The sequence below is a fragment of the Callospermophilus lateralis genome, chromosome 15, assembly GCF_048772815.1.
Source record: "Callospermophilus lateralis isolate mCalLat2 chromosome 15, mCalLat2.hap1, whole genome shotgun sequence".
Classification (NCBI taxonomy): Eukaryota; Metazoa; Chordata; class Mammalia; order Rodentia; family Sciuridae; genus Callospermophilus; species Callospermophilus lateralis.
This window is the reverse complement of record NC_135319.1, coordinates 50,406,768-50,431,987: the sequence shown is the minus strand read 5'-3', so window position 1 is coordinate 50,431,987 and position 25,220 is coordinate 50,406,768. Positions and strand designations below refer to the sequence as shown.

The 25,220-nt window shown below is 54.7% G+C and overlaps 1 protein-coding gene across 6 annotated transcripts in view; it reads right to left on the bottom strand.

Annotated features, from left to right (window-relative positions):
• The window catches only part of Zmiz1 (zinc finger MIZ-type containing 1), a 220,742-nt gene that overhangs the window by 50,596 nt on the left and 144,926 nt on the right, over window positions 1-25,220 (bottom strand). Inside the window, exon 1 of one of the 6 annotated variants that reach the window (XM_076835135.1) lies at window positions 15,049-15,108. The exons of 4 other annotated variants lie outside the window; for them this stretch is intronic. The gene's annotated coding sequence lies outside the window, so the exon portion shown is untranslated. Of the gene's footprint in view, window positions 1-14,268; window positions 14,293-15,048; window positions 15,109-25,220 lie in introns of those variants that run through there. One more of the 6 variants, XM_076835136.1, reaches the window with a different exon arrangement.

The window sequence follows — 25,220 nt, the reverse complement described above, 5'->3', positions numbered from 1 at the left end:
TGTGAGCACAGGCTTGGAAGTCTGGCGGGTAGATGGGGTCAAATCAGCTCTGTCACCAGGAGTCTGAGGGATCCCCATTCCAGCCCTTAGTGCCCTCTCTGGGGACCTGGCCGTTCCCTCCTGGTGCTGTGTGGGGACAGGAAGTGCTGATGCGCAGATGGTATGCACGCGAGGAGCAAGCTCCTGCTCGCCAGGGCCTGTTCACATGGTTAGTGCTGCCCGAGGTCTCGGGGGAGGCCAGACTCCAGGCCAGATCCCCAGTCTGCCCCAGTGCTAATCACCTGGAACAAGCCTCCTCACCCCACCAGTCTTTTTTTTTTTTAAATCAAAAAGTGAGTAAAATCACAAGCAGCAGCTGAGCAGAGTGGTGCACCCCTGTAATCCTAGAGACTTGGGAGGCTAAAGATAGGAGGATTGAAATTTCGAGGCCAGCCTCAGCCACTTAGCAACAACTCAGCAACTTAGTAAGACCCTGTCTCAAAACAAAATAATGAAAAGAACCACAGATGTAGCTCAGTGGTCAAGTGCCCCTGGGTTCAATCACCAGCGAACCCCGGTCCCCCCCAAATCACAAGCATTTGCAAATCCTCAGTGAGGGTCAGACAGGATGTGCAAAGGCACGTGCAGCCTGGCCTGGTCACACATGGCAGGGTCTGTGTGCCGGTAGCAGGCAGGCGTTCCCAGTAGCTTCAGAGCAGCCTGACCCCAGAAAGCAATCACTGCCCCAAGCAGATGTGCACCCTGTAGAAACAGCTGGAACCTCAGAGTCCAGTCTCCAGGTGCAGAGGCGCCCTGCTGGCCAAGGACTGTTCATAAACCTCAGGCTGGAGAGGCCCAGACCCGGGTCACCTGAAGCTGCCTTCGAGACCCTCCTGAATGTGGCTACAGCAGAGACCGGAAGGTGCCCACCCCCACCCCAGGAGTGGCTGCCCTGGCCCACCTGGTGGGTACTGTGGGCCCTAGCTGGCCTGGGAAGCATTCAGGGACACAAGGCAGCTGTGGGAGGGAGGGACAAAATGTAGGGTTCCTGGCCAGAAAAGCCTGGAGGGATGAAGCAACTTAGAAGAACGAGGTGAAGAGAGTGGTATCAGCTCCCTAGAACACCCCCTCTCCCAAATTCATCCTTTCCACCGTCCCAAAGGCACCCATAGCCACTCACACATTGGTATAAACGAGGGTGTAACTCTGTGCCAAGACAGGCAAGGAGCAGTAGCTGAGGGGAAGAGAATGGGGGGGCAGGTAGCTCTCCTTAGCAGGCTGCCCCCTCAGTGCCAAGCAAGGCACTGGGGAGCTCCTCATGGGGACCCTCTTCTGCCAGGACCACAAGCATTCCCTCCACCCCTCCCCAAAATGCCAAAATGCCAACACTCCTTTGTTGCCACTTAAACCAATTTGGGGGTAATTCCGCAGGCAATTGTCTTCCGATTTACAATGCGGCTCTGTGATTGCATCCAGGCTGATGGTTCAGGCTGTAATTGTATGGTAATCACTTCTGTTTATGATCGATGCGGAAATCACTATTGTTTTCCAGCAGGCTTGTTAAATCAAAGAAGTGGAGGGGTGGGGAGGGAGGGTTTATTTCTGTGAGTTGGAGCCCCGGGAAAATGAAATTAAGCAGAACAACCCAACGTGGGGGAGGTGGCTCACAGGCACCCTCATGAGCTCAGAACCAGAGACAGAGACAGGCAGGGACACAGAGGTGCAGAGTTGGCGAGACACAGAAGCACAGAGAAACACAAGGGTAGAGACACGGGGATGCCCAGACCTTGAACAGCTCAGGACAGAGATGGTCGGATACCTGGATGCACATAGAGATGCCCAGAAGGACCCCACTCCTCAGACAAACAAAGGAGTCAAGATGGAGATTTGCCGTGGGACCCCTCTTTAGACACCCACACCCACATTTACCAGACCTGCTCTCACTCATTGTCACAGGAAGGCAGGGACAACCAGGTGCCAGGTAGCAGGCCAGGCACTGGCTGCCCCTCTGGATTGGAGCACCATACCTTCCCCACCTGGGATCTCTCTGCCTTCTCCCAGCCCCTGTCCTGAGGCCGCCCACCTGCCACTAGAAAACAGGATTGGCAGATGGCACCTGGGGGCCCAGGTGCCAGCAGCAGGTCAGGGTTGAGAGCTGAGCTGCTGCTTCAGGGAATGCAGGGAGCTGCCCACCTGGCGGGCAGAAACCCGAACCTCCCAGAGGCCGCAGTGAACAGGCCCCGGCTGGGTGGGGGCAATGCCTTCCAGGGTGTGGGGGAGGCACCACAAAGCACCAGAGGACTGAGCCCACCCAGGCTGGAGGCCACCAGCCCTGCAGGGCGGGAGCAGGTACCAGCTGTCACAGGCAGCTCAGAGAAACCTCGAGGTCGCCGGCTGAGCATGGCATATGTTTCTTCCTCTACATACCCTTTTCCCCCAGCCAGAGTGGATGGGGACAAGTGGACGACAGGCTAGAAATCAGCACTGTGTGAAAAATATCAGGTGTTTCCATTCCAAAGCCAGCAAGGCTGTGTGGCATCCCCTCTGCCAGTTGTCCCCGTGGTGAGGCCCCCTCCTCTGCCTAGCTAAACCATACTTGGTATTTCACGGTTCTCCTTCATCCCTGGAGATGCTTCCCTCACCAAACTGGACCCCAAGGCACCAAATGTCACACTGACTGCAACTGCAGGTCTTGGTCACCCCAGACCTGGCTCTAGGTGTGGCATAGTTCCAATTAGCCCATGGTGACTTTGGCAGGTTGCTTTAGCTTTGCTTGACAGCGAGTGGGGACAAGCAGGCTATACCCTGTCATAGGAAAGTTGCATTTAGAGCAAGAGGGGCATTCATCAGATCCAGACAAGGGAACGGCCAGACCTGACTTTGTGGCTTCCCTCAAACCCAAAGCCAACTCTGCTTCTGTGTCCTTCATGGTCCTCCACGAAGGCAGCCAGAGCCCTGGGATAGCGAGTGATGATCTCAGCCCATCCCTGGATAGAGGACAGGGCTGGCTCCCAGACCCTTCAGACCCTGCTGGGGTCCAGTCCCTGAGCTTGCTGGCCTGGCCCTCAAACATGCCAGCCCCCCACCATGTGGGGCCGGAGCTGGGGCATCCTGGATGCTTAATTAGGGGCTCAGCAGGGCATGACAGACAGCGGCCGGAAAACCTTAGAAGTGTAACAGTCGCTCCTAATTGGACTTCCAGGACTCATCTTAAAAAAAAACAGACTGCTTCTCCCTCAGGGATTCTGTTTCTGAAGTATATACAAATAAGTGATAGTTATTCGACATTAAAAACAAAGTTGGTTAAAAATGAGAATTTAAGTTATAAATTAAGTTTTCTAGATGGAGAGGGAAACCCCAAGGGCCGGGCCCATGTGAGTGTGTGCATGCATAGTGGGTTGAGCAGTGCATACGTGATGCACACCCGTGTGTCCAGATGGGGCACGTGGATGCAGAGTTGGGGCTTATCATTGGGGTTTCTGTGTCATCCTCCAAGTCAGGGGCTCCTAAGCATGTGGTAGACCCCAGCGAGGCTCTGTTGTCTGGGCCCCAAGAGTCCCCAGGGCGCTGTCAGGAAGTGAAGACCAAGGTCCTCGCCTGCTTTCCTGGTGGCTGCTGAAGACGGGCCCCTGGAGGCAGAAGGCCAGGGTGGGGCCTTGGTTCCACACACAGTCCCACACTCCCAGCCTGGGTTCCTCTCTCCCCTCCTGGAGGTGAAGAGAACATGTGCCCTGGGGAGAGAGGGTCCCAGAGATCACAGACATAAGCAGCACCTTCTGGACTGTGAAAAGCTCGAGAAATGTGGAGTGAGCCCAGCTCTTCTCCAACTGGTAACCACAGGCTCTGACCCCTGGCCTCTGTCTGCTTTGCATCGGAGCTTAAGTGGGGTCCTGGGTCTCGGGCTTCAGGTAAGGCCATTTGGGCCAGGAGTTCTCCATCCCTGTGCCCCTGAGGGTGATAGTAGCCAGGGTGAGTATGCAGAGTGGTGGTATCTCCATGGAGAGGCTAGGGCCAGTCTGTGAGGGAGCCAGGCCACCAAAGGAGCCCACTGCTCCTACCCAGGCAGCCATGCCTGAGAGATGGTCCAGAGGCTCCATCTTCCCTGGGTCCTTCAACTCTGGTGCTAAAAACTGGACCAGAAAGAACAAGCCCAGTTTTCAGATGGGGAGAATAGGGACCTGGAGAGGCAACTGACTTCTTTCAGGACTGAAGGCAGGTGGGCACTCTGAAAATGCACAGCATTCTTCCGTCACCACTGAGACAGGAAAAGAGGAAGCTGTGGAGACTGGGGTGGATTTCCCCGAGGAGCCACCAAAGGTCCCTTCCTGAAGGTCTGCGGTCATGTTTCTGAGGATGGGACGGGCCATCTGGGACCCTGCCATTCCTGGGTAAGCCTGGTCCCCAGTCCCTGACAGCAGTGAGGCCAGATGCCCCCTCTGGGGGAGGCATACCCCAGAAATACTAGGCCTCAAAGCCAGCCCTGTTAGAATCGCTGCTCAGTCCTGCAGGAGTGTGCCAAGGGCTTGCCTGCACGCAGAGGTGGCCGCATGGGACGCCATCTCTCCTGCCACAACGTGGTGCTTATGACCAAGATTTATACATGGCACTCTTTGTGTCAGGCACATGAACTCGCTGGGTCCCCCTGACAATCTCAAGGTCATTGCTATTTGCTATCTCTGTTTCTGAATGTGGAGGCTGAGACATCACTGAGCTTTAGAACAGGCCTGAAGTCACAGAGCTGGTACTAAAGGGGCTGCCACACACAGCCAGCCCTTCTCCTCCCTTGTATAGTTCAGCATGGCAGGGAAGGACAGTAGTGACACCTGCATGGCCCAAAGGGATCAGGACATGGGAACTCTTACACTCATATGCCACATGGCCCTCCCATGTTTCAGACATACTGCTGACACCCCTGTGTTCGTAAGCATGCATACACTCCAGAAAACCAACCCTATACCCTCATCCAACCAAGATTCAGCTTGGAAACACCCTTCACATGTTGACACAGACACACCCACGTCTCCCTGCATGTGTACGTGATGCATGCACACAAATGCAAAACCCATGTCATATTTGCAAATGTTCCATCTTACGCTTTTCTTCACCAGCACACATTCCCTTTGAAAGGCTGACCCCCATATCACTCCGAGATGTGCATGTGGCCCTGTACACCGGCACCTTCCAGTCCTGATGCCTTCATTCTGGGATTTAAGTTCCCAGGGGGGTAGAGGCCCCACCCAAAGCCTGCTCTTTTTGTTCATTCACTCATTCAAAAACACATTAGCACACACGCATTGCAGACCTGGACACTAAACGTGCAAAACCTGAATGAGCTTCAGCTATGAACTGGAAATACCATCTTTCCGCACAAGCCCAGGGTGGTACTGAGTGCTGCAGTGATGATACAGGGTACATGGTGGGTGTCTCAGGTGTGTCCATTAATACAAGCACAAGCAGGAGAGGTACACACCCAGTGTCCTCAGCGGGATGCCTGCACACATGCCTGCCCAGCGCGAGCCAGTTACTTGGTGGCTCCGGCTATGACAACAGGTCTGTGGGTGGGGATGTCTCATTCTACAGAAGAGGAACCTGAACATGCTGCCCAGTGAGAGAGAAATCCCAAGATCAAGACCCCTGGGTGGGTGATAGCAAGGCTTCAGGACACAGACCCAGGACCAGGGGCTCCAGGAGCCTAGGAAAGCCCAGGGAGGGTGGTCTGGGCCAGGCCTTACCAAAGGCTGGTTTGATTTGGGTAAAAGCCCAGGGGACACCATTGGGGGAACCCCACATCCTGGGAAGAAACCCTAGAGCGGAAACCTCCATCCCAGGGGCTGTTACCTGAGGAGAATTTTATCCAGGTCACCGAAGGTATTTCTAGAGAAAGTGCAACACTGTACAAAGCTCAGAGGATTATGGGCCCCTGATGGATCTGATGCTGGAGAGGCTTAATTCTCAGGCCGAGAGTGGGCTGCAGGAAACTCTGCTCACCAGGGGGTGCCTGCTCAAGAGGGAGGCCTGGAAGTGATGGTTCCCCGGAAGTCCTACTGGCTTGCTTGCTGCCCACTGGGACCATTGGGTGGCAGTGGCACCAGGAAGGTCAGGTGCACAGGGAGGAGGCAATGCCTTCATTTCAAGGGTCAAATCTGGCCTGGATGGAAGGAGCCGGAGACTGTGCTCACAAGGAAAGGAGTGCTGGGCTCTTGCTCTTCCCCTGTCCTGACATGACCTTTGGAAACTTCCTTCCCACCCGCATTGGTCTCTCAGAAGTCACTAGAAACTAGTTCCAGTGGTCAAGACTGCACTGGATCCAGGGGGTTAGGGTACGGAGTTTCTCTGCTTTGGGTGCTACTGCCCTGAAACCCTAGGTTGATGGTTTTGTCCTCCTACTAGGGTATCCCTGGGACTGTCCTGGAGCTTTGGTGGACAGTCATTGTCAAACAACAACAAAAAAAGACACACCTGTGCATGACATGGGCAGTCCCCAACACCCTGCAGAGAAGCCACAGGTCTTTTCTCAGCAAATACTGAGTGAGTTCTGAGCTCCTGACCAAAAGCCCCAGAGGCTCCAGGGCAGGTGGAGACAGGCAGGGCATGGTGTGTACCAAGATCTCTCAGGCTCATGGGAAGCTGGGCATTCTGCATCTGCCACCAATTTGGATTGTGCTACAGGGAAGGCACTGCCACATAGGTGCACACAGGAGGGCTGTGCAGGTGGGCTGGGGCTGTAGTGGGTGAGTAAGAGGCCCCTGCTGGGAAGGAGGAGGAAGATGTGCCCCCAGAGGAGCAGGCCTTGCACATGAGCAAGGAGCCTAGGTCCTAGGACCATGCTCGAGGCTCTGGCTGGAAGGGGCTGTGTAATCCTCTCATAGCCCTATGGCTCCATTCTACAAATGAGGAAATTGAAGCCTAGAGAGCGTTCGAGGCCCCAGTGTGTGAAGTGCATGAGCGAGCAGGGACGAGGTGCCAGTGAGCAAGTCTCAGGTGGGGGACTCTGAGGGTTAAGGGCCTCCAGTCCCCACTGCGGGGAGCCATGCCCTCCCCATCTGGAACCTACTGCCATAGCACTCCAGAGGAAGCCTGCCCCAGAATGCCCAGTCTCACCTCGCCTCTCCCCAGGGCGACAAATGCCCAGGAAGCACCCTCTGCCCTCTGCAGCAGCCTGTCTTCTTGCTGTGCAATCTGTTCCCTGGGAGCGTGCTGCTACCTTGCTCCCCAAGGCTGGCTGTTCTGCCTCTTGGAACCCCGCCCAGCACCAAAAGCTCAGCAGAGGCCAGGGCTTGGGGTGTGAGGAAGCAGTTTACTGGCCCAGGACCTCCAACTCCCAGAACTTGTTTTCAACCAGGTCCTCTCCCGGTGGCCTTGGAGCAGATGGAAGCCAGGCTTGGTGCTATGGGTCTCCCTCCTGTAAGCCCACCCTTTGTAGGGCTGCAGGGACCCCCTAAGAACTACCACAGCATGACTGGGCTCATAGACCCTGTGCCCAGAACTCAGGGAGTGCCCAGGCCCAACAAACCACAGGTGGACCTCAGAGGGGAAGCTCCAGAGGGCTGCAGGCATCCAGGGTTGTTTCCCCCTGAGGGAAATGAAAGAGGGTGCATGGGTGCTGGCCCTCAAGCACCTCCTCCAGAGCTAGGACATGCACTGGGTCCCCTCAGACAGCCACTGGTGGGGACAGTCCTACAGCTGAGCACAAGAGGCAGATTTGAGCCCCTCTCCCTCCTCCTTCTCAGGATCTCCCCTGACAGCTATCACTTAGGAGGGAGGAACAAGCACCTCCCCGGGTCCTGGCAAAATCTCTGGTTACAATATACAACGTGAAGACAGGCAGGAACAGGCCAGATGAGGAACGGAGGCCCAGCGGGGGCCGTGGGGAAGCCGGGTCAAGAGAGCACCAAGGCTCTCGGGCTTGGGAACCAAGAGACCAAAAGGCAGCTGTTTTGGAGCTAAATGACAGAATTGTCAACCCAACGAGTGGTAAATAATAAAAGCTGCCACTCACTGAGCAAGTACCACATGCCAGCCACCAAGCCCCATGTCACTAACACCCCACAGCAACACAGCCAGCTAGGTACGGCAGCTCTTTCATTAATTAGGAAACAGAGGCTTGGAGAAGTTAAGTGACTACCCCAAAGTCACCCAGGAAACAACAGATGTGGGTTTCATAATTACTCTCTGACACTGTCTTGGTAGGACTCTGAATGGCTCCATTTTAAGAGCCCTGGGGGGTTGGGGCAAGGAGGAGTTGCCGGGTCCTGTCCTGGTGAGGGGGTGGGTGGGGTGGGTAGAAGCAGCCATGGGAGCTGCTGATAGGGAGGCAGGCGGGTCCTTGGTGTCTCAGGCCCCCTAAGGCTCCTGCCTCCCATTGAATCACAGGTGACAGCTGTGAAAGCCTCTGAGGCTCTCAGACACACACAGCACTGTTCAAAAGCCTCCTGCCTGATGGAGTGGTCACTAGTGACACCATTCAGTATACTGGCCACTAGTCCTGGGGGGTTGCCAAGAACTTGGAACTGGCTACTGTAACCAAGGAATTGAAAACAATTTGATTTTACCTAAGGTATAGCTCCACAGCCACATGTAGCGAGTGGTTGTTGTACTGGATAAAATCCAGGGCTGCTCTTTAAAGATGGGGACACGAAGAAAGGAAGCACTCCCTTATATCACATGGCTAACTTGGGACCCAGAGCTGGGCGGCCTCTCATTGCTTTCCTGGGTGAGAATGCCTTTGCCACAACCCACCTAGGCGCTGTGCTGGTCATTTATCAGACGTTTATGCAGCACGTGGCATTGAGGTATGTCATGGCTGGCCTGTTCCTGGACTCACAGACTAACAGGGCTGACACCTGGTGGGCAAGTGATCACATAAGACATACCAGCGTCTTGTTGTGGGATGTACAAAGGGGCTTAAGGACACTCAGGGAGAGTGCCCATGTGTGCTGGAGGTGGAGACTGGGGAAGGCTTCTGGGTGGTAGCATTTGAGCTGGGCTGAAACATAGTAGAACTGAGAGGAGATACAAGGCCTCCTCCCCCATCTGATGAGTACACATTGTATAGAGGTGCGGAATGTTACACTGTATACCAAGAACATGTGTGTTACCTCCTCAGAAAGGAAGGAAGGAAGGAAGGAAGGCCTCTTTTCATTCATTCATTCCTGGGGCTGCTTTTCCCTTCCTTGCTGAAATCCCCTCTCCAGTTCTTCCCAGTCCTCCCTCCCACACCTAGGAGCTGAAACAGACCAAGTTACAATTTCTCCTCTATCAATCCGATTACAAACTCTTGGGAGGCAGCAAGGGTCCCTATAGATCACCCGTCACTTCAGGCTTTGTCCAAGGGGGCAGAGATTAAATACTGGGGCACAGAGAGAATGTGAGAACAGAAAGCCCAGAAGCTGTTTCCCCAGCCCCAGCCCTGGGGAAAGGCCCACATCAATGTCAACCTCTGGGGCCTGGCTAGAACCCCTGAGGGACAGTTAGTTCACAAACAGGTACAACTCTTTTTTTTTCCCCAGAGGCTACACTGGTGGGGGGTGGGTGGGACAAGTTCCATCAAGTTCCCAGAGCTCCACCACTGAAGGCAGAGCCAACCGTCCCTATCCCCCACCACAGGCAACTGCACATCAGGAACCCTGTGACAACAGACTTTCCGTTCTGCAGCAGGATCCTGACCTCCTCGCTTCCACGCACAGATTCCTGCCTGCAACTCAGCTGCGGCCCTGCTCCTGGAGCCACAGGAGTCCCAGGGGCCTCTGTGGCTCCAAAGCCTTCAATGGCTCCCTGATGCTCTGGAGATAAAACCTGTGCTCTGGACTGGAGTTTCAGCAGTGGCCCGACTTAACCTCTAGAGGAGGTTCTGCCCACCCATCCCTGCTTCTCCTCAAGTTCCACACCTCTCCTAGATCTGGAGCCCCTGTCCTACTGTCTTGCCACCTGACATTCATTCCGCTCAAGCCCCTCCCACACACTTCTAGGAAGAGTTTGGGGCTGCTCCAGCCCTAGGCCCTAAAGTCACCATTTCCTCCTTTTCCTTCTACCGCTTTTTGGACATAAACCAAGACCTCTCTCTACTGCACCCCTTAAATGCCAATGGCCCCTTGGGCAGGACCCAGCTTCCTTCCTCCTTCTCCCCACCTGTCTCACATGCCCTGTTGGGGGCTAGTGGTTGAAATCCTGGAGTGGAGACTGTCTTTCAGACAGGATACAAAGAGATGAGACAGCAACATCCTCAGGACAGAGATGAGAACACTCGGGTTCCCCCCAGGGGATGTGACTTGCCAAAGGTCACACACTAATTCGGCACCACATCATAGATATTATCACTTGAGGGCAGGGCTGAGGAGCTGTGTTTCCCCGAACAGCATCAGAATTCTGTGGGGGGAACTTTGCAAAGCCAATGCCAATCACAGAGGAAGGCCCCACCCTAGAACTACCGAGTCTCCAAGGTGATTCTGGAGCCTCAGCCTCAGAGAACAGGGTTCTCCTGGCTAAACACCTTTTCACCAAACACACATCAATCACCCACTACTGCCCTGGCCTCACCCTGTGTTGTGGGTGGGGAGAAGCAGAAGAACCCCAGCAGGGCTGCAGAGGCTCAGAGAAGGCCCTGAAGAAGTCTCCAGAGCTCAAGCAGAAGTCAGGACCATAGCTGGGACTACGGAGAGAGAAAATGGGCCTGCACTTCCTAAGCCTACCTGGGTAGGAGGCAGTAGACCAAGGTCCTCCTGCTCTGGGGGAAGCAGGGTTTGGCCTCTGAGTCACTTTTTAAGGACCTGTGGCTATGGCTCATGAGACTGTGGAACAAGAGCCCTAGGCATCCCTAGGTGGTTCTCCCTGGCTCTGGGGAAGGGTGCAGTCTGCAGGGGCCCTAACCATCCCCTCTCCACGTCCTAATTTAAGAGGACTGGAAACCTGGAAATGTGGACAAAGGACCTCTTATGTCTCAAGCTGCCTTGGAAGGGCCTTGAAGATCCCATTTTCTGGTGTGCTAGGGTCCATTACAGACCGCCACCCCTCCAGCCACCTCAAGGCACAGGAGCAGGAGTGCAGTGAAGTGGGCTGTACAGGACATAGGGACAAGGCCTCAGATAAACTAAACTCACCTATTGGAGCAAGGACCAGAGAAGAAGGGGCCAGTTAAATCATAATCCTCAGGCTCACAATGGTGGACTGGGATTTGCAGTCGACTGTGCAAGGGTCTTTGCTTCATCCCAGGTCTGCCAAGCCATGTGACCTTGGGGCAGCAAGTCCCTTCACCCCTCTGGACAGCAGTTGGCTGTCCTTCTCTGCCTGTGGGTGCTGCCCAGGTGCACCCAGGGGAAGAGGGTGTGCTCCAAGGATAGGGGCCTTGTTTTTCCCCAAGCAGGCTCCCTTGTGAGGCTGTGGCTGCTTGGCAAGCCCTGGGAGAGTTTCCTCAGCAGCTGAGCCTTCTGGGAAGCACAAAAGCAAGCATGGCCCAGCAGATACCCCATAATGCAAGGGGCGGTCAGCTCCTGGCAGAGTGAGAGCAGGGGGTAACTGGTACCATTTGTCAAATGTCCAGAAGCCTTTCCCCTCTTTGGGTTCTGACCTGTACCCCTCTGTCTGGGGAAGCTCTGAGCAACCAGGCTACTGACAAGGAGCTAGCCTCTCCCGAGGGACCAAAGCCACATCCAGCAAGGTAAACACCTCCTTGCCCAGAGTGCCTCACCCTCTCAGCGCTGCCAGCACAGAACTATCTGTTCCTGAGGACAGGGCCAAGCTGGCTCTCCCGCCCGATCGATGGATGACTTCACAGACACTGACGCCTACCGGCACCAAGATGGTCCTCAGGGAGGTCTGAGGATGTGCCTGGGACCGCTGCCCACCTATGCCCCCTGGCTGACCTCTGCTGGATGGTGAAGCACTGGCTGAGGAGGGGTCAGAGACCTGGGGCTCATATCACTCCCTCACTAGGTGACGTCAGGCAAAACAGAACCTCAGCTTTCTCCTCTGTTACATGTGAGCACCTGGCTGGTCTAGGCTCCCCTCCTAGGGAGGCTTGACAGGAAAGGCTAAGAACACAAAAAGCCTCTATCTATCTGACTGGCCCTGCACTGTCACACCCACAGACTCTGGGCTAGTGTCCTCAGCTGACATCTATCCAAATCTCCACCCTCCTAGGCCAGGGCTGTCCCATACAACTTTCTGCCTTTGTTGAACTGTCCTATAATCTGAGCTGCCCAATAAGGTAGCCCCAAGCCTCATGTGGCTGTTGAGCATTGAAGTGTGGCTAGTACCAATAAGAAACCAAACTCTTACTCTGGATTAAATTTATAAGCAGCCACATGTGGCTAGTGGCTACCATACTGGACAGTAGTCTTCAACCCAGCTCTATCATCTCTTGCTCCCTGGTATGTGGACCAGAAAGAGCCATTCAGGGGGTCCCCATGCAGATCTCTGGCTAAAAACCTGTGGTAGTGTCTCTCATTCCGACTGACTGACCCCAGACTAGGAACTAATCTTAGCGTTCCCAGGAACTGAGCATGAGCTGGGTGCTCAGTAGATTCTCAAGCAATGCTGCTAAAGATTTAGAAGTGCTCTTTCAATCTCTCCGCCAGCCTCTCACCTGCACAGGGAAACAGCATCTGACCAGCTTTCTGCTCAAGCAATCACTCAGCAGGCACTGGGAACCCACTATCTGCCAGGCACCATAGCTGATGCTGGAGAATACAGCCACAAGTAACATGCAGTCCCTGCCTTCAAAGTCTTGCTCCAGCAGGAGCTAGGCTCAGTTGCCTCCATCCCCTACTGGGTGGTCTCGGACACATTGGTTTTTCCACCTGAAACTGGGGATCACAAGTGCTTGAATGCACAAGACGGATGGGAACTCAAGACGCAAGAAAGAGAGAGGTGAAAGGGCTCTGGGCAAAGGGAGGACCATGCAGGGGCGCAGAGATAGTGTTAGGAAGCAAGTCTCAAACTCTGTGTAGGCTGCTGTTTCCGGTAAAGACCCAGATTCTCACCAAAGCATTGCTGTTTGGTGGTTTCTCACTAAGGAAGTTCAGGGTAAAAATAGCATAGAAGGGACTTGAATCCAGCTAGTTACAGAGTAGTCACTGCCTCACTAACACATAAAAAAGGGAAACAGGCTTACTAGTAGCCATACAAACCCCAAGATTCACCAGCCCAACCCACCCACCCACTTTGGGACGGAGGCTTTTCACTCTGTGGTATATGGGAAATGAGCTTCAGGTCCAGAGTCCCAGATTTGGAGGAGCCTAAGTTCCTACACACTATCTGGGGTTGGGGTTTCCCTGATTTCCGGGTGACACAGCCTTGATCACTCTATCTCCTTGGCCTGATTTCTGGCCCACTCTCAAGGATGGGCCATTGAAAAGCACTCTGGCACCAAATCCTTGCCAGCTGCTTCACAAACCCTTCCTGTTGGAAGAGCCATCAGCCATGCCTAGTGCCCATATGGCAGTCCTGCCTGATGGTCAAGGGCAGGGCACCTGGGCCCCCACTGTAAGAATGATGCTCTCCTGGAGCCCATCTAAGGAGTTGCCACCTGTCCTCTCCTAGTCTCCCCCAGCTGGCTTCCAGTTAGACTCAGGAATTGGGATCTAATTGATGCCTGGGACACCAATCCCAAAGCTACATTCTGGGGACCTCCAGCAGCTGCTCCTTACTTAACCCTGGCAGTATTCTGAGAAACCTGCTCTCCAAAATCTGGTGCAAGATCCTCACAGCCTAATGTCAGGCACCCCTGGAAGGCCCCTTCCTTCACTCTAATGCAGACCCATCTCCCTCCTCCTCGACAGCTGGCTTCCCAGCAAACACTTGTCAGAAGTGCACCCACCACCTCTGGGAAGGGCGCCCTGCCGCAATGGTGGCTTCATCAGCGCCCATGGAGGTCTCCTAGTGCTTTGGAATCAGGCATGCATTCTGACAAAGGAGCAGCTTGAAGTTAAGACCCTCAGCCACTACCTGCAACGCTCGCTTCCCATCTGATTCTTATTTTTGCAACGAGAGCCTACTGAGGACGGACAGAGCTTGTAAAATGTCTGCTGGACAGCCAACACTTCACCTTCGGGGAAGGGGCAAAGGGAGCATCCTGACCTCCACCTCTGTGGGTGCACAAAATGGGCCCGGCGCACGCTGGTGCCACTCTCGCGGCCAAGCCTCGGGCTGACACCATGCAGCACACGGCGCTACCCACAATGCACCGGCCCTCCTCTGTCACACACAGGCACGCACACTCGCCCCCGCGCCCGGAGGGAGCCGGGGCCCGGCCAGCGGGCGCCCCGCCGCCGACCCCTCCAGCCCCGTACTTACCTAGAAGTTGCACCGGCCGCGGTCCCGCCCTGGAGCCCGCGGGGGGCTGGGGCCCGGCCTGCCGCGGCCGCGGCGAGCGACTCCGGGCAGGGTTCAGCCGGCGCCGAACAAAGGCTGCGCGCAGGCAGCGGGCGCCGCCTGCATCCCCGCTCCGCGCCCGGGCGGCGGCGGCGGCGGCAGCGGCGGCGCGGGGGCCCGGGCGGCTCCGGCGCCCGCTCGCTCCGCGCTGCCCACTCCGAGGGCGCTCCGGCTCCCACGCTCCCGCTCGCTGCTGCCCGCCACCGCCGCCGCCGTCCGGCTACCGCACCGCACACATCAATTATTCATCGCCCGTCTCCAGCTTCCCGGGCGAAGCCAATCACAGGCGGAGGCTCCGCTAATGGGGCCGCCGCCGCCGCCGCCGTGGAGGCAGCCAGCCGCGCGCCCGGGCACAAGCGACAGCCCTCCAGGGACGGGGATGGGCCGGGGGCGCGCGGGGGGCGGGGGCGCACGGGGCGCGCCGGCGAAACTTCCCACGGCCCGCGCCCTGCGCCGCGCTCCCGGACCCTGCGGGCGTGACCACCCACCCCGCGTGCGCCCGCGTGGGGCTGTGGACTCGGGGAACCGAGCGCGCCGCGGCGGGGGGAGGGGAGGGAGGAGGAGGAGGAGCGCGGGAGGAAGATGAAAGGCGAGCAGACCTGCCTCGGCGTCTCCAGGGAGCCCCAGCTCGCGCGCGCCCTCCCCGCCCCGCGAGCCTAGCCGTCCGCACCCCCGCCCCCCCAGCCCGCCGCCCGCACTCACTCGTGCGCGCAGACCGCCAGCCCAGCCACTTTGCTGCGAGAGAGCGCGAGCGAGTATGAATCGGAGGCAGCTCACATTTCAAACTTGCACGCAGGGGTGGTGCTGGTGCACGCCGCCGCCGAGCGAACGCACGACCCGACGAGTGGCGCTCCAGCCTCCGGGCGGGGGCGGCGACCAGGCCCCCTTCCCTCCCCCGCCTAGGCAATTAATTGCAAGCAACACTTGTGCGAGTGGGGCTCCTGGAGCGCTGTCGCCCGAGGGGGCCGCCGGGAAGGCGCTAGCGGTGGATGACTTCGGGCGTCTTCCACCCCTCAGCGAATCCTCCCAAGTGGTCATGCTAATGAGGGTCCACGGAGGGGCGGGGGCTAAGGGAGCCGGGCTAGTGGCCGGGGGAGGGGAGGGCAGGGGCGGGGCAGGCTAGAGGTATCCAGATTAAACCTCGGTTTAAAGGATTTTCGGAATGGGCTAGGGGGCGGGGAAGGTCGGCAGCCTGGCACCTTACAACCCTAGCACTGGGGCCCTTGTCACCCTTGGGATTCCCCGAGTTCAGGGCCCAGGGCAGGGTGAATGTGCGCACGTACTCTCAGGCTCCCCGACTTCGGGGAGTTCCTGTGCGTAGGAGCTGGTGGCAGGAGGGAAACCGGGGGCGGCTCTGCGCGCGGCCCCGCCCCGCTCCGGGAGCTGCCTTCCTGACATTGCATCCTGTGGTGACCGCGGCCTCTTCCTTCCAGCCAGTCTATCGCAAGGCCTCCAGCCTCTCAGCTCCAGCTTGCCCATTTCTCTTGCCCGCAGACACGGCTGGAAGCACACTCCCTCAGACGGTTCCTTAGGGGTCGGAGCCCCTCCCTCTTTTGCCAGCACCTCCCACCTCCATCACTTAGCGGGAACCTATTTTATAACCCCCTTATCCCAGTCCCGCCCACTCGCCAGGGAAAGTTGTTTTGAGTGCTTACCTAAGTGCCCCGAACAATTAGGAAGGTAAGCGAGGGCCCCATCATTCGACCCCACAGAAAGGTTGCCAGGACCACCTTTAAAATTTGTGTAGTGGGCTGTGAACTGCTGTCCTTGCATTGGGAACCGACCCGGTTTGCGTCCTTTGAGGTTGCTTCCCCTGTTCTTGCCTCCTTTTCAACCTGAGCAGCTGATTTGCCTTAAACCTTCCTGTCTGTCCTGCTGCCCGCCCTAGAAGTGGCTGAGACAAATCACTTATCTAGAAATTATGTTCTTGCTCCTTGTTTGACATAAATCGTTAGCAGGCGCTAATCCCACCCACTGCCACTTGAAATATCACTTTCGGGATGGCATTTGGAAATGCAGTTGTCATGGGCTTTCCCTCTGAGGAGCTGGTTAAATGAATTAATTCATACTTCATAACTTGCTGGCTTTTGGACAAGAAGTAGCTTCCTGCAAGAGATTAATTGGCATCCCCTTCCTGCTGGGCCAACCCCAGGGCAGCCAAAGGAGGGACTTCCCTCCAGTTTGCACAAATTCTGGGCCCTGCTCAGTTCATCTCCTCTGGGGTTATAAAAGCTTCTTTGGGACAGTCATTAACTTACTGAGACATTCATTAGAGCCCTGCCCCTCCAAGCAGCCCCACAAGGATTTGGGACCCCAAGAGGCCAGGTGAAGACTCTTCCATCTTTGCTACTGCAAGTCTCCCAGACCTCTGATTCACTCCAAAGCATGCTGCTCAGCCTAGAAAAGGACAGGACATGACACTTTGTGTTGAGAGCCACAGTCGAGAAGGGATGGCGCCTAGCATTTTGCCAGAAGGAGTGGTTGAGAGGTGATGCCAGCGAGCCATTAAGATAATGAAAATTAAGTTAAACTGTGTATAATTGCTGTGACTGGACGATGCTGGATTGAAACAGGCTGTGTATTCAGTTGTATATAGACCCCTGCTGTCCACAATAGGGCGGTTCCTGCTGCCTCGGCCCCCCCCCCCCTACTTTTGAGTTCTTGCTACTTTGGAGTTCTCCTGAAGTTCTCGAGGAGCCCGGGAGAGAGCTGAGAGAGTTCCCGGGAAGTGCTCGGGGAGTGCCGGTGGAGTTCGGGCAATAAAGTAGTTCCTGTTTGAACCTACAAGTGCCTCGTGGAGGCTCGGTTATTTCGTGCCCAGCCAGACTGCCGCAACTTTGGCCTACATTTCAGAAGAAAACACTGCAAGGAGCCTCTAAGACCTGGTTTCTAATGTTAATCTGGTTCTAACACAATGCCAGTGCTTGCTTCTCAGTTATGTAAAATCAAAGAACTAAGCCCTCAAATAACCAGAAAACCACCAACAACTCTGTCTGCCCTCCCAGAAGTTCTGGAAAATGACCATTCCTCACAATTTTAACCTGATTCTTAGTGCCTTCTGAACCATCAAAGGGGACTTCTAAATTATTCTTAAGAGACCTCACATATGTTGGTATTCTACATACTTAATTCAGAAAGAGCTCTTATAGGGTTGAACCAGAATTCAGACTGGAACTGAGCAAGTTTGCATCTGAGTTACAGAGACCTGGTGGCACCACCTGGAAAACTTCAATAAAGACATCCCGCTGGCTCATCTTCCTGCCTCACCTTAGAGTACTCCCAGGAACCCAACTAGGGAGAAGCCCAGGAGAACCTACCACAGTTTTAGATTCCTCCCTGGTAAACCCCCCCCCCTTCCCCCCCCTCACGTAAATACTCTCTTCACTAGCAGATTTACATAATTAGAAGAACAAATTGTTTTTAAGCATCCATTCAGCAGCCTTCACTGGAAGCCTCCAGCCCCAAACTGGCCCTTTTCACATGCTAATTTCAGAGCCAGCTCCCCTGCTACTCAAGCCCCTATCTGGCCCACTTGGTTAGCAAGCTCTTTTGAGTACTGCGCGACTGGAGTCTACAGAAATACAGTAGTCAGAAGGGTTTCTCCCTACTTGTTCCAAGTTCCAACTCCACTTTTCCAACTTCCAAAGATTTGCTCTGAAGCCTGGGGCCCAGAGCAGCCCGCTCCACCCCCAGGCATTGCCTTGATAAGGATCTACAGCAAAGAGACCTCAGACAAAGGCTCTCTCGGCCTCGACTGGCAGGCACTCCTCAAGCTCTCAGAGTGACCTCGGCAAGGGGGGCCTGGCCCCGGGGGATGACTTGGGAGGGAGAAGAAAGGAAGAAGAAAGGCCGAGCTGCAGTCCTGTGCTACGACTCCTTGATGAATGCCCGCCAGCGCTCGGGAGGCCTGACGTGGGATCAATAGCGGGTGGCTTTTCTTGGGGGTTTTGAACTCCTCCTGCCGTGGGCCCTGGTGAGGAGGAGCCACCAATAAATCATAGCTCTGCAGTTGGAAAGTGTCCTCCAGAGAGAGGACGCTTCATCGGCTAGGGAAGCCTGTCGTACAGAATCCACCTCTGCAGGACCAGCTGCGCCCTGGGGGTGGGGGAGGGATGGCTATGGTCAAGCATGGCAGCTCAGACCTGGGGCCTTCTCCAGGGCTCTCCAGTTCAGTGACAGAATAGGCTTTCTGGATCCTGTCCCAGCTCAGGTCAGTAAGGAGAAAAGGACACACGCCACCTACCTGGGATGTAGGTCATTTGGGGGTCAAAAGTGGCTCCAGGCGGAGTCACCTTCTATATAAAGCTTTGTGTTGAGGAGGCTTAGGGGCCATGAGGCCACTGGAAGAAAGGAAGGAAGGACCTGCTATACAAAAGCCAAGCTCCCTGTAAAGAGGGCAAACAATGAACCCAGAGGTGGCTTTCTGGACCCTGGGTTCTGAGTCATAGAGCTGCACTTTTTTCAGACCGTTGTGGATATAGTGGGTCTGAGCATGAATCCTGATAACTGGGGAGATGTCGCCTAGAGTACTCAGAGGGAAGGTGGGATCCAAAGGGAGGACCCAGGTAGGTAGCCAGGTGAGTATGACAGACATGAGCTCAGGCCCTGGGAGCTGCCTGTGCTGACCACTTTTGCATACCTGTCCTTCTCCAAGGCACATGGAAGAGGTCACAGGGCAGAACACAAAAGTGCAGAACTGGCTAGAACACTGGGTACACAGCGACGTGGCCCACAGAAGGCTCAAATGCAGCACTGGCATGGGTAAACTCAGTGCCTCTATCTCAGAGAACTCTCTTGGGGCTTCTATTCACTTCTGAGGGCTTGGGTGCAAAGTCTACATCTCTCAAGATCACTGTTCCTTCCACCTGCTCTCCCTGGTCCTTTGCCCTGACAAACCTCCTCAAGTCTGCTTTTACAGTCTTGAAGACGGGAGGCATGAGTGAGATTCAGCTCCTGGCCAATGTGGGCCAGCCCCACCAGGCCCCAGAACCCAGCCCACACTTGGGGATCCAGATTGGGGACCTGTGCTGGATCTGGCTTCTGTCCTGTACTAATCAGAGCTCATGGCTGTTGAGTGCCTGCTGGTTGCCAGGCTCAGGTGCTTCCCAAGCACTAGCACACAGGATCCTCCCCAGCAGCACTGTCTGGCCTGAGGTGATTATTATTTACATTGTACAGAAGGTAAAATTGAGACACAAGAAAGGTTTAGACAACTTTTGATGAAGGATTTAAATTACTCTGCAGCTTGGTTGCAAAGCCAGCACTGAAAACATACTATATTCCCAAAGTGGGACTCTTAAGATCTGGAAAAGGACAGTGACCATTCAGGTGACACAGCCAGTTACCTCCGTGGTGAGAACTCCTGTCCCGTTATATATTCTCTCCAGCACACCACATTACATCTACTGAAATAATATCTTACTTTGTTTCTCTTAAAAGTTTAGCATCTGTGCATTGGTAAGCATCAATTTGACATTTTTTGTTGCTGGGGCTCTACATGAGGAGGGATGAGACATAGTGCAGAATGAGACCTCTACACCTTCCAACCTCCTGTCACTGAGCCCTGCTCCCCTTCCTGGATACAACCCCACAGAAGGCTGTATCCCAGATCTGGGCTGCATTGTCAGAACTCTGTGTCTGGCTTCTGCCCAAATCCTATAATCATTTCATTTTGAAAACAACACCAGTCTCTACTACCCCACACCTCTACTCAGCATGTCAGAGAAAGCCCTACAATTTCAAGGTTATTGGAGATCCAGGAAAACCTCCTGTTGGGCTGAAGTTGCTGAACAGTGGTGAGGAGGCGACCTATAAACCAAAGGTCCTTCAGGTGACTTCAGCCTTGGGGAGCTGCCTGCCCTCTATCTGCACAGCTGGGGAGGTGCCAGGCCCATGCTGCATGCTACTGGGACACCTGAGCTGGATGCCTTGTGGGCAGGGAAGCTGGCAGGCAGGGTTGGAGCTGTCCCCAGGGCCAGAGTGCGGAATTGGCCATGCTTCTTGGCTAACTGAGGGACTATGGAGGGAAGGGATGTGCCTGGGTTTGGAGGCTGAGGCTCAGGAAATAAATAGTAACTAGCTAGTGGCCATGGACAAGCCAGATAGGCTCTCTACCATCCCCCATTCCCTGCCTTTGCAAAATAAGGGTGACCTAGAGAAGGACCAAAGGAGAAAACATTGATAAGTCAAGGTAAGTTGACAAGCCACCACATTAGAAGTAAACTGTGTGCCCCCCAAAAGTGTTGAAGTCCTAGCTCCAGGACCTGGGAATAGGACCTTATTTAGAAATGGGGCCCTTGCAGGTGATCAGGTTAAGATGGTCATTAGGGTGGGCCCTAATCCTATATCACAGTGTCAGAAAGGGGAAATCTGCACACAGAGTCAGACAGACAAGCACACCTGGAGAACAACCCCGTGAAGACTCGAGCAGCTACACCACAGCCACTGAACTGCCAGAAGCTGGGAGGGAGGCCAGAGTGGAGCCTGGTAGCGCTTCAGAGGGAGCATGGCCCTGCCAACACCCAGATCTCTGTCTTCTGGTCTCCAGAACTATGGGACCGTCAATTTCTGTTTGTTAAAGCCCCCAATTTGGGGGATTTTGCTGTAGCAGCCCTAGCAAACCCACGTGCACGGTCCTTTTGAAACTAAGCCACAGCACATCAGTCCTCCAAATGCTCCTGGACGGTTAGTGTAAAAACCCTGCATGACCAGTATCATGTCATCTCTGTGACCTTACTGCATTCCAGTCCTCCTCTGTGTACTCTGCTTCAGCATCTGGGCCCTTCTTGCTGCAAATGTGCCAGATGCCCCACCCCGGACTTTGCCAGGAACACTGTTATCCAGGTAGCCTGGGCTCCCTCCTGTCCCTTCCTCCTGTAAGGCTTTCCATCAGGTGACCCCTTTGCAGGGAAGCCTCCTGTCACACTGTCCTGGGCCGCACGCAGCCCCTCCTGCCACATCCTAGGACTCTTTCCTGAGTTGGCTTCCTCTTGAGCATCTATAACTAATGTGTTTCAATTATTTATCTTGTTTAACGCGGTCTCCCTCACTAAAAGGCAAGCACCACATCAAATGGGACTTTTTGTCTGTTTGATACTGTGTTATGTTGACAGTATCCAAAACATGCCTGCCAGATGCTTGATTTGAAGTATGAACGAAACAAGGACCAGCTGCCTGAATGAATGCATCAAAGAATGAATGAATGCACAGTGAATTACAGGCTCCAAAGAGCTATGGTGGCCCAGCTACCCCACTGCCAGCCCAGGGACTAGGTCCCCAACCTAGGAAGAACGTGGGCTATTTCTCAGGGAGGGCGGCCTGTTCAGCAGGAAGCTCAGGCCGGTTAACAAAGGGGCTGCCGGAGGTGTGGGGCCAACGCCACCCAGGCCGCTAATGAATCTCTTCCCATTGATTTCTGAGTGGCCTTTGATGGGAGGGATGCAAAGGCAACTCGAATGTCTGTGCCTCAGCAGTCCTGGGGTTTTATTGCTTCTCCCAGGACACAGCTCTGACAGGGGGCTTCCGGATGGCCCCAGGGTTGGACTGACATAAGCTCCCTGCAGTTGGAAATGCAATTTCCCTTCCTGCTGGAGCTGTCTGTCTGCTGCACACCTCGCTGTTTGGGCTGGAGCTGCCTGATTCCACTTCTGATGCTCCCTGGGCAAAGGTTCCCCAGGCTGCCAGGAGGTCACCACCCATCATGGAGAGGACAGAGGTGAGGCTCATGTCGGGAAAAATTTGAGGCCACATGCACAACCATCTGGACCCCCATGCCCCTAAACCTCGCTGGCCTATTTGTTCTCTGACTTTTTTAGGATAGAGCCCCTGCTTGCCCTTTTTGAATTGGCAGCTCATTTAGGCATTTCAAATGAGGCAACTGAGGCTCAGAGAGGAGGTGAGAGCGCAGTCACACAGCAAATTAGTGGTAGAGCTGGGACAAGAACCCAGGACTCCTGGCTTGTTCTAGAAGCACAAACTGTCTGTGCCCTTGCCCACTGTAGTGCTGATGGTGTGTTCTCCAAACTGTAAAGTGCTCGACAGATATGAGGGCTTTCTCTTCTAAAGAACTCTCATGCATCAGTTGCCTGTGTCACATGGGGTGGATTCATGGCTTCCACCTGACTCCTCCTCTACTCACAGGGGGGTTGGGTGGGGGCAGACCTCTGACCTTTCAGCTCCTCCTTTCTTGATCCATGGTGGGAGTCACCTACATCATCTTTTAAGTGTGGGCTTAAGTATGGCAGTATGTAAAAACGTGGATGTGTAACCGATGTGATTCTGTAATCTGTATACGGGGTAAAAATGGGAGTTCATAACCCACTTGAATCAAATGTATGAAATATGATATGTCAAGAGCTAATGTTTTGAACAACTAATAATAAAAAGTGTAGGCTTAAAAGAAAAAAGACTCCCCACAAGTGGCAGTGAGCACCTTGTCACCTGAGGTGTGTAAGCTGAGGATAGAGAGTGGCAGAAGGGATTCTTTTGGAAGACTTATGGCTTCAGAGGCTCTCGGTGCTTTGGGATGCTAGGTAGATGAGGTTGGGAACCAGGCCCTGGGGCTTCAGTGTCTTCTGGGCAGCAGTGTAGCTGCTTTATGAACTTCCCAAGCCTAGAAAGGTCACCAGGTGTGCTTTATCACCTGGGGCCACCGTCCCTCCCTCCTCCTGCAGCTGTCCAGGGAGAGGGGAGCTTCTCCTGGATGCCAGTGCCCTTCCAGCCCCTTGTTCTTGGCCCATGGCAGCCTGGGGGAATCTGTTGGCTTCCTTCGCTCCCCAGTGTGGTCCCAGCTATCCCCCACCTGTGGACATGAACAGACAGGCCATGTAGGAATGTCTGTCTGGAAAATATCCAAAGGTGGCCGCCAGGGCAGGGCAAGGAGGGGAGGCCTGATGTTGAAATCAGAATCTGCAGAGCTAAGATCAGCAGAGTAGCACATGCTTGGTGCAGCAAGCCAAGTACCTCACTGAGATGAAGGCTGCCTAGAGTTTGGGAGCTTGCTGTGTGAGCATGTGTGGACCACTCTCCCTCTCTGAGGCCTGGTTTAGATGCAGGACATCTCTTTATTGCTAGAGGCAGAAGCCTCCCTGGGCCTGGCCAGGTAGTCCCCAAGAAGTGTCACTATTATGACTAATGGATAGCCAACAAATTATCGTCCATGGTGGTGGGATTTCAGCTTTATTTTCTTTATAATTTACTGTATTCCTTGATTGTCCAACAAATAGAATTATTTTTGTGGTGAGAAGAAGAACACCATAAAACCACTACCATCTTGGAGTTAGATAAACCCAAAGTTAAGATTTTTTTTTCCCCTGAAGGCTGCTAGGTACCATCTTCAGACCAGTAACAGGAAAGTCAAGCAGAGAGTGGTCTTGAGGTCATGTCATGTCACCAACCAAGCTTCCAAGGCCCAGCCTGTGGGTGACCCAGGGCAGGACACTGTCAGTGGGCTTTGCTGGAGATTCATCGTTCCTTTCTCCACTCATGACACACTTCCTGCAGCAGGTTCTTGTCCCCACAACTGCGCCAACCTCCAAACTGTTACCTGCTGAGGCTTTCTAAAAGGCAAACTTGTGACCACATCACTTCCTTGTCTAAAACCTTCCCTGGCTCCCTAGGGCTGTCAGGATCTGTTCAGGTCCAAGTTCCTCATATCAATGTGGTCCCTGCAAGAGTCATGCCTGGTCTCCAGAAGGGCCCTGGCACTGCTCTCTGCTCTCAGCCAGGGCTGCTTGTGTTTGATGCCTCCAGCAAGTCCCTGGGAGGTGCATCTAAAACCTGGTTTGCCCAACTTTATGCTCTCCCGCAACGGCCATCTGCCAAAGTGTGGGGCAGCAGCTATGTGTGCCAGCCTGAAACCGGATGGGGAAATGGCTACAAATCCAGGAGCGGCAGGGAAACTGAGTCCCCTGCCCCGCCTACTCACCAATCTCTGGGATTTTCCAGGGGACATGGAGCCAGGACTGCTAATACGTTCACAAGGAAGGGCAAGTCCCCTGCAAGCAGCTTAGATTGGGTTTTTTTAACAGCTCAAATGGACTAAGACAGAGGCCAGGTGGCATCGCCTGTCCCCTGTCACAGTTTCCCCATCTGGGATGTAGGCCATGTCCTGGGCTACATAGGGGGAAGGCTCAGTCCCAGGAACCACACCAGTGCTCCTGAAGGCTCCTCAGCAAGGGGAGGCTGTGCCCCTCTTGGGCCCCAGACAGACCTGGGAGTGTGGTGTGTAATTGAATTTGACCCAATTACCTAATTATGCTCACGAACAACCAGTGCTGACAGTCCCCAGTGTTGGGGTGGTTGGAAGCCAGGATCCAAGAGGCAGCCTCCGGTTCCCCAAGCTTTCAATGAACCAGCGCTGGGTGCCAGAACCTGCATCGCAATTCACTTCTTGGATGCTTGGAACCCCAGGGACAAGTGGCACTGTTCCCATCCTACAGATGGGACAGGGTCAGAAGACGTAGGGAGGAGAGTGGAGCCCTCCTGTACGGGGGTGGGGGTGGGGGTGGGGTGAGGGCTTTGAACACTTTCCTTTGCCAGCGGTGCCCTTCTCCGCCCTCCTTTCTGGGCAGATTGCTCTTTGGAGCCCTCCCAGCAAGGGTTATTTCTCAGCAAATCCTTCCCTAAGCTCTTCTCCTTGAGGCACCCCCTCTGTCCTTCATAGAACCATCATGATGCTGACAAAGCCACTGTCAGAGGTCATTTCTTGCACGTCTGTCCTGCCTGTCAAGCTTCAAGTCCCTGGAGGGCGAGGATGATGGCCACCTTACTTACACTATGTCCAGGAGCCCAGCAAAGAGCTGGGGGCATGGTGACACAATAAGTGCTTGCTGAATGGATGACTGAATGACCTCATATACCTCTAAATTCTAGAT